General features: G+C 40.6%; 1 long non-coding RNA gene across 1 annotated transcript; it reads left to right on the plus strand.

Annotated features, from left to right (window-relative positions):
• Positions 1–1,281: 1,281 nt before the first annotated feature.
• LOC113315017 lies at positions 1,282–3,300 on the plus strand. The gene is made up of 3 exons (XR_003342670.1): positions 1,282–2,309; positions 2,393–2,447; positions 3,038–3,300. It is a non-coding gene; the product is annotated as an uncharacterized LOC113315017 (long non-coding RNA).
• Positions 3,301–9,179: the final 5,879 nt, after the last annotated feature.

Raw genomic sequence — 9,179 nt, forward strand, 5'->3', positions numbered from 1 at the left:
ACTATTACCGGCTGACGACGGTGATATCGGTTTATTATCTCTTACTCTTTTAATTTATTTTCATGGATTTTGAGAAATTCATCTCCATGTTTTGCTAAGATTTGTAATTAGGGTTTATGGAGAAAACTACTTCGAGCATTAGGCCATTTGAATTATTTTGAAACTAATTTGGTTTTAGGTTATAAGAAATGAATCTTCAATTCCTTAATTATTTTTATTGATTCTATTAGATTATATGTTTTTGTTCCACCGGCTTTGTAAAGCCTAAATGCATAATTGTTTTTGGTTTCACAATTTTATTTGTTATAGTATTTGATAATCCATGCTTAGGTTAAATCATTTGATGGGTTATGCTAAGACGATACAAATAGTGATTGTGAACCAATAATTATTTTTCAATGATTTGCTTGCTATTATAATTTGATAGGTTATGCTTGGGAGACTTTGATGGGTTATACTTAGGAGATGCAAGTTATATTAGAAAAAATTATACCAATAATAGGTGTTGCAATAGAACAAAGATTTAAACATAGATTTGAAATTTGAATTCTTTTCGGTGCAGAATTATAAATAGTAGTGGAATCCATAGACCCTGGTTACCGACTCCTTCTCATTGCATTTTATTAATTTTCATTTTCTTTTTTCTTTTTAAATCCTTAATTTGAAAATCACAAAAACTTTATTTCTGGATACCCTATTATTTACTGAAAACGCATCTTATTTTTGACCAGCTACTATGTTATAATCTTATTTGATTATTTTGTTAGGTAGGATCAGGTCAGTGGTTAATATTGAGAAATAAGGATGAAGATGGATTTTGAAATTATTTGAGTTTCTTATGGACATATTTTATCAATGCAAATGCTCGCTGACAACTTATATCTTTTCCTTCTCATCAAATTAAATCTTTATAAATTTCTGCAAAGAAATCTAGTGATTGGTACTAATTCTAGTTTTTTCAATGATGCAGGGATAGTTTTTGTTTCTCGGTTCTGAATATAACATTCTTCACAAGGCATGGTTTTTATTTTTTTAGTATTAAATGTTATTGATTCTGTGTTTTTATTAGATTGTCATCACAATAGTTGAGCATATCACTGTAGCTGTTTCATAATTAAGAGAACATGGATAAGAGCTGGGTTGATAAGGACACTGCTTCTTCAGAGTATGAGTAAGGATTGAATGCATTCCTAGATTACGCTTACATCCATGGAAAGCTTAACAGGGAAGGAAATTGAAGTGTCCTTGTACTGATTATAAAAAATTTAAGTGGCAAGAGCGAAGTAGAATTGTTGATGATGTAGTCTGCTATGAGATGTTTCCAAGTTATACGAATTGGATTCATCATGAAGAAAGAAGTGTATCAACACCAGCATCAGAAATTAGGAAATGAAGATGTTGAGGTTGATACTCATGTTGTTGTTGATGGTATCCGTATTAGGGACGATCTTGGTGGTTTGTTGGGAAATGATTTTCCTAGTGAAGTTGATAACATGGAGAATATGCAGGATGGAACGGGGGATGTTAATCTTAATTTTAGAAAGTTGCAGATAATCTACTAAAGCACATTGTGCTGTCATGCATATTGAGAAAAATGTCTGCGAAAATATACTTGGTACTCTTCTCGAGCTCGACAAAAAGTGAAAGGATGGCGTTTGAAAGCAAGGCAAGACTTCAAAGAAATGCGAATTAGACCACAACTTCATCCGAAATTCGATGCCGTCAAGAATTTTCATTAATTTCTTATCATGTGTGTTTTATCTACACGTCGTGTTATCGTTTCGTTTTGTTATCATGTGCTTACTTAATGTTTGTGGTTCTTGCAGGAATATGTATGACAACCCACAACCTCCGGCAAAAAAGAAACTATATAGGCGACGCTAAGTTGAACTTTCTTACTTTAAATTTGCATATTATTAATTGCAGGCTCAACTGGAAGCCTTATATTTAGAAGAGAATGGTCCAGATAGTGATGTTTCAATCTTGGAGGTCACTTCATATGACCAGCTGAAAGGAGACAAGTATTCTAAAATCACGGGAGCTGAGAAACCAGGTCGGATTCGTTCTGTTGGTTCAGCAATTAGAGGAACCAAGCTTAGGGGGGATCTTCTTCAAATGTTGGCCAAAACGACGAGGAAAATGCTGCATTAAGAGATGGAATTAAGAAACTGAAGGAGGATCAGGTTGATATGATGAACGACATGAAAGAAGAACGTCTTCATATGGAGAAAACTGTAGAGCATATGAAAAAGGCTAACGAGGAATCACCGAAAAAAATAGATGCCCTATTGCTACTATTTGCCGGTCGGGTATGTATGAGCATATCCATAAATAGATTTTGCAGTGTATTATCTAGAATCATAAGCTTTATTTATTGCATTTTGTTTTGTAGAGCGACCTCCCACATTCAGAGCCATAGAAATATGATCTTACTACACGAATCTAAGGTAATTTTTCTGCTTTATAAGTACAAATGGTTGTGCGTGGTTCAATACCTATATTCATAAGATTACAATTGCTCATACCACTAAACATGTTCCCCTTGCTGCAACATATTAGAAAGACGATGGCATAATTGTAAGTTAGACTCTGGATTAACATCATGGACTATAGTGATATTTGCGGACACATACTTTCTTTAGCTGTCACGACACACATTTGCGTTATCGTTGGCCACATAGCTTGCCAACCATCTTAAAGTTCGCATACACCAGTGTATGATATATATTCATATTGAATTATAACGAATTGTTGAAATGGGTGTACTTGTTTCGGACTATTCTGAATTTCTTGTTTTTTTCTGCCATGGATTGAATTTATGGGTAACTAGCTGTATCCGCTTGAATGTATTGATGTATGTTTGTACTTGTTTAAATCCATAGGTGTACGTGAGAAAATATAGTTGGCTGAATTGATGGTTTAGACCACATGTTATATTTGAAGGAATAAGGAATTAGGCCTATTTGAATGTTGCATACAAGTATATTTTCTTATGTTATTTGTCATTGATATTATATTTGATGTCTACATTTTGCAGGTTAATTTCATTGAAAGATATTATGTTCTAGGCAATGTTGGAAGATGTAAGATAGTTAACTTCGGAAGTAAGAAATCCATCTGTCATAATTGAAGTATTTTGTTTTCGCATATTCACTTTAAATTTCTGCTTGTATCAGACTCTGAATGGTTTAGTATTAAGTTTTTATTTGCTTTTGTTGAATGTAATCAATCAGACAATTTTATTTGCTTTTATTGAATGTAATCAATCAGACAACCATGTAGTACTTGTGTTTTTTTTCCTTTCAATGACTAGATTGTCTTCTTGAAATTGTTGTACTGTAAGTAAATGTTGTCTTGTTATTTTAATGGCAGCAAAAAATAACTGTATCAGTAAACAACTAGAGTGAAATCTAGCTTCAGAAAATGATCCTAAAGTAGCACCCACGCATGGACAGCGGTGGCTAATAGCCACACACATGTGCCATCCGATTAATTATTAGCCACGTTGGTACCCGTGGTAAGTGTTGTTGCATTATTAGCCAAGCAAAGAAAATGGTGGCCATCATCGTGGAAAATAGTATTAGCCACTGGCCTATTTGTTACGACACTTCAAGCATTGTAAGTTATCTTTTGCCACGGATTTTTGAGCAATTGCCACGATTCTTCAGCGTGGCTAAAACTCAATATTTTTGTAGTGATCAATTTGATAATCCAACCTTTGGTTGTTGATATAAATTGATTGACACTTGAACATTGGTCTTTGGTACCGTTCAAGTTGTTCCACATAATAATCAGGCTCGCGGATTTCTATCTGTTTGATTTACTGATTACATTGTGAAACAAAGATACAACTCTTGGATATATTTCCATTGATTGAGTCTGACTGTCTAGTTGATTCTCTTAGAATTATATTGGAGTTTGTCCATACAGATTGCCGAAACTAAATATTGGGTGAGGTTGTTAGACCCCCGCTTTTTCATATTCTGATGAAAGATATAGCTTATAGATGCATTGCATTTTAGACTCATTCTATCGCACCTTAATTTTGAGTATTACTGGTTTGATATTCTTTTTTTTAGAGATTTGCTGGAGACTATGTTGATGACTGAACTATTGTTGATGGTGGTTTTTAGCTTAGGGTTAAAATCGTAAAACCTTGCATCTGATGTGACGTCACTCTGCAAGGAAACAGAGCCACGTGTGTAATCCTCTCCACTGGAATATTCATTGAGCCGCTAAATATACTTACATGAAATTTATCCAGACTTGCAAATCCCAGATGTTCTGTAAATTTCGGCGCCTCGGGTATATTCACTTAATATGAGTTCCTCTGAATGCCTTCTATGCTATGTTCTCCAGCTGAACTCTTAATGTTGATATGGCATGACGATTCGTGTTCACTCACAGCAGAGTAGCACGAATCTCCAAGTATCAAGAATAAGATCTCTGCATAAGGTATTCAATCAGAAAAGCATGCTGCTCTCTGGCAACGAACTTAAAAGAGCTATGTGTCGACACATAGAATTTAGTCAACCGTCCTGACTAACTTGCAGAAGTTAGGGTTTCGCGCCTCGCGCAATATAACAGACCTTGCTTGTCAAAATTAATTAGGTCGCCCCAAATGCGCCACACTCTCACCAGAAGTGTGGTCGCGCCTTATGTTTGGCCGCCCCCCCTTTGTGGCCAATCAGGTTACTCTAAACTTGCCACCATACGTTAAAGGCCAAACGCACCCTACCGCGGCAACTTCGCAACATGCCAACTTCGCAACATGCAAACTTCACAACATGCCAACTTCGCAAACATGCCACTTCGTGGCAACCTGCCATAAATAACCACCCACGACAATTCCTACTCCTGTGACCGTTTCCACACTATGGCCTTGCCATGGTTCCTTTTGCATATCCATGGCGCCATTTTCACAAAAGTAGGGCCATGCCGCAGCCGCACGAAACGTGCACTAATTAGGGTTTCGACAAACCCTAATTTGAGCAAATTGCTACCAAAGCCAAATAACGTTTCCAAAGCAACGGGCTTAGCGTGGCCAAGGCTCCGTGGAGTCAGACCCACAAATAAAGCCAATATCTAATTCTTCCACGGAAAATTCTTCCACGACGCCTTGACCACGCCAAGCCCTAATTCTTCCACGGAGAATTGGCCACGCCAAACCCTAATTCTTCCACGGAGAATTGGCCACGCCAAGCCCTAATTCTTCCACGACGCCTTGGACACGCCAAGCCCTAATCTTTCCACGGCGCCAAGACTTGGCCACGCCAATCCCTAATCTTTCCACGACGCCAAGACTTGGCCACGCCAAGCCCCAATCTTTCCACGACGCCAAACCCTAAATTTGTCAATGGAGCCAATTTTTAGCTTTGGCCATGCCGCAACATCACTGGCAAACCGCTATGCCATTACCATGCCGCAACATCACTGGCATACCGCTATGCCAAGGCTACGCCATTGGCATGCCACTATGCCATGGCTACGCCACTGGCATGCCATTAGCATGTTGCTGACGCCACTTCGCTATGCAACAAGATGTGGCCATAATCAATGGCCATCATTCTTCATGATATGCAATCTCAGCCATCCAAGTTCGCCACCGAACTGACGGACTTGTGGCAACTCTTAGGATACCAGCCGCCTAAACGCAGCACCCATGGCTACGCCAGGAACCTCTTGCACCTTCGTGCTACTGGCATGAACAAGTCATGCCGCAATGCCACTGCACCATTTTCATGCGCCAACACAAGGTAGCCACAATCAATGGCTACCCTTATTCATAAGATGCGATCTCGGCCATCGAAGTTCGCCACCAAACCGGTGAGCTCGCGACAAGTTTTAGGCGACTAGCCAAGACGAGCCTAGCATCACATGCTATTTACCTGCGGCAAGCCTCTCGATTTTAACTTGCCACACGTAGAAAAGTTCTACATGTTTTCCAAGAAAACACTCGAGACATCAAAATATGTCACAAACTGGGGGATGCTCATCAGGGTATTGGTCTGGCGGTTTGCGGCGTGCGGCGTGCAATGCGCCCGTTACAAGAAAGTGTCATGAAGTAGGATAATTAGTGGTGGTGAAAAGTAACAGTGTAAACAATTCATTTCCTTCATCATGGAAGAGTAATGACCGGCGGTTACACGAATTCACTTCCTTCATCATGGAAGCATAACGTCTGGCAGTTACACGTTACTCTTTTCTTCCACCACTCAATCGTTTCCACTTCCTACGAGACCAGGGTACATTCACTATGACTTGTATAAATAGGTCTCACATATTTCCACCAAAAAACAAGTTTTGGTCAGGAGAATAATACCACATCCAGAAATCATCTGATAGCTTTCTCACTCAGCTAGCCAGTTCAACTTTCTGATACAAGTCGCAAAATGCCTACACTTCCAGAATCAACTATTCTTGTCTCAACTCTTTCTTCGCTTCCCTCCCTAAGACCAACCATTCTCATTCACTTTGTGACTGAAGCAAGCCTAGAACAACCATTTCTTGGTGTAGGCCAGGATTGTACATATTGATCTCTCGAATTAAAAGTACTCCCGTGCAGTACATTGTTTAGGGTTTAGATTCGTTTCTCACCCACACACCCAAAATTACCAAAATCAGAAGAAACGGTTTTCACCCACAAACAATTGGCGACCATAGTGGGAGATTAATCTCTCGGTTACAATATCAATTTCTCAATTCCCGATTTTATCTTTCAACCCCTATCTCAAGATGGTATAACTCAGGTCCGGATCAGCAACAAACCCTGAGAACACTGGCACTGAAATTATTCCCGGTGTTAACGTTCCTTCAAGTGGTGTTAAAACGCCACCTGTCAACACCACCGACATGGAGAATGTTCCTTCAGGCGTTACACCTTCGGTTACCAGAGCCAGAGCCTCTGCAGCGGAAAATGCTCCTTCAGGTGTTACACCTCCAATCACCAGAGCCAGAGCCGCTGCCGCCGCTCCCAATTTTTCGTCAAGTATGACACCTCCAACCGTCACCAGAGCTTCAGCTACTCCTCCGTCAGGACGAGAAACTGGAGGAGCCAGAGGAAGCCGATCCTATATTACTATTGTTGATTTGATGGAAAGACAAAAGATTCTCGTAGGGCTCAGACAGACATGGCTACAACTCAGAAGGACATACTTATTTTCCTCAAGACACTAACAAGCGGCTACCACAAGAGTCACGTCAACCCCAGATGGAGATGACAAGGAATACTTTTAACATCCGGCGCCAGCACTTCAGCAGGACGCGCCTTTATAGATGAAGAGGCTCGCGTTGCTCTTAAACGCCCAGTAGAAAAGAATCAACAATCCGATTCCATCACACGTGAAGATCAGGAACGAATTCTCCAAAATCGAGGCAAAGAAAATCAGCAACCCTTCCGAGTTCACAGAGACCCTCTTCCCGTCAGGAGCTGCATGATTTCTGGGGACTTCGCCCACAAAATCGTGCAGTCTATGATGAAACATTTATGTGAGATTCTGTATTTCTCCAAGGCGCAGCGTCAAGACATATTTGCATCCCTCAACCGCACTGCATCATGAAAGCAGCTGTTTCCAGCCAGGGAAGTCGTTCCCAAACCCCAACCTCTCCTGGAAAGCACAATTGATAGATGGAACTGGCGAATCCTAACCACTGTTCACTTGAAGGATGTCGAGTTTGATAGCACGCTGATTGACGCGGCCTCCGACTTCAACATTGTAACCGTCAAGGTTTTGAGAGTTGCAAGGGAAAATCAAACAAAAGAAGCGTATTCTTTCCCGTGAGGAGAAAACCTCTACTTGCCGAACAACACTATTTATGACGTCTTCCGATATACCATATCGTACCAAGTCGTTTTTGAAGTCAAGGGTTAATGGCGCCCTCACTGGAGTTTTCTCTAGGAGTCGCTTTGATGTTTTTCTCCAGGAGCCGCTTAAACGTTCTATCCAGAAGTCGCTCCGCTTCAACGTTCTCCAGCAGCGGCTTCACTTCAACGTTCTCCAGCAGCGGATCCACTTCAACATCCTCCAGCAGCGGATCCACTTCAACGTCCTCCAGCAACGGCTCCGCTTTAACGTTCTCTCCAGAAGTCGCTCCGCTTCAACGTCCTCTCCAAGAGCCGAAGCCGCTTCAACGCCACTTATTTCTGCCAAAGATCGTGCCATAGCCGCCACACTCCTTCCTTCCAAGGTTCGTGCTCGTAGCCACCACACTCCTCCCTGTCAAGGATCGTGATTACAGCCATCCAAGGATCGCAGTTGTGGCCACTTTTTGATCCATCTCGCCAAACCTCATGGTCGTGGACAGTTTACTCGCTTACGCATCCAACCGATCCCTTTGCTTCCATGGACGCCCATGCAATTCCAACCAACCTATTTTGGTTCCCAAGCGATGTGGTCTCTTCTGATCACATCTTCTGCCAAGAATTGTTGCTGCTCGTTTGTCGATACCAGCCAGAGCTTCACCATGGCAACAACCGCTACAAGGGTAATCCGTACTTCTCCATGTTTTAGTTTCACGTGGAAGAAGTAATAGAGTCACGAGTAGGGATTACAAGATGGTGATATCCTTATCATAGTCAACTCACCGACCACACCAGATATAAACAGGTAAACCACACTTGGGGACTGAGGATCTACAATGTTGATGGTGGTTTTTAGCTTAGGGTTAAAATCATAAAACTGTATAACTGACATGACGTCACTATGACCATTAACACATTTATTGAATCAATCAGCATGCCTACGCAAGAATTACCGGGGTACCTTTTTTTTTATGGGTCATGTTCCATGGCAAAACCCTTCACATCGATTGAAATCATCTATGCCAAACCCTAATTCTCGTGCTACCGCGCTATAGTTGCAGGAAATCCTACACTATACCCCTCACAAGATTTCATTAACATTCAACTCATTTTTGGATTAACAATCTTAATTTTATTGATGAGTCTTTGAACAATCTTACAAGAAAAGATAAAGGAATCAAGAATAACCTCTGCTCTAGATTTTCTCTCTCTTATTTACTTGCTTCTCACTCAGAAAAGATCTCTCTATTTCCTTTACAACTGAACAGATATTTATAGGGAAATACATAGTGGATGACAGCTAATCTGTCCTTTATTTTCGGATATGACTTGCGACATTCTCGCAACCTTATAAATATTAACCTCGAAAACTTCCTTA

This window comes from Papaver somniferum, chromosome 10 (genome assembly GCF_003573695.1).
Source record: "Papaver somniferum cultivar HN1 chromosome 10, ASM357369v1, whole genome shotgun sequence".
In the NCBI taxonomy this organism is placed as follows: Eukaryota; Viridiplantae; Streptophyta; class Magnoliopsida; order Ranunculales; family Papaveraceae; genus Papaver; species Papaver somniferum.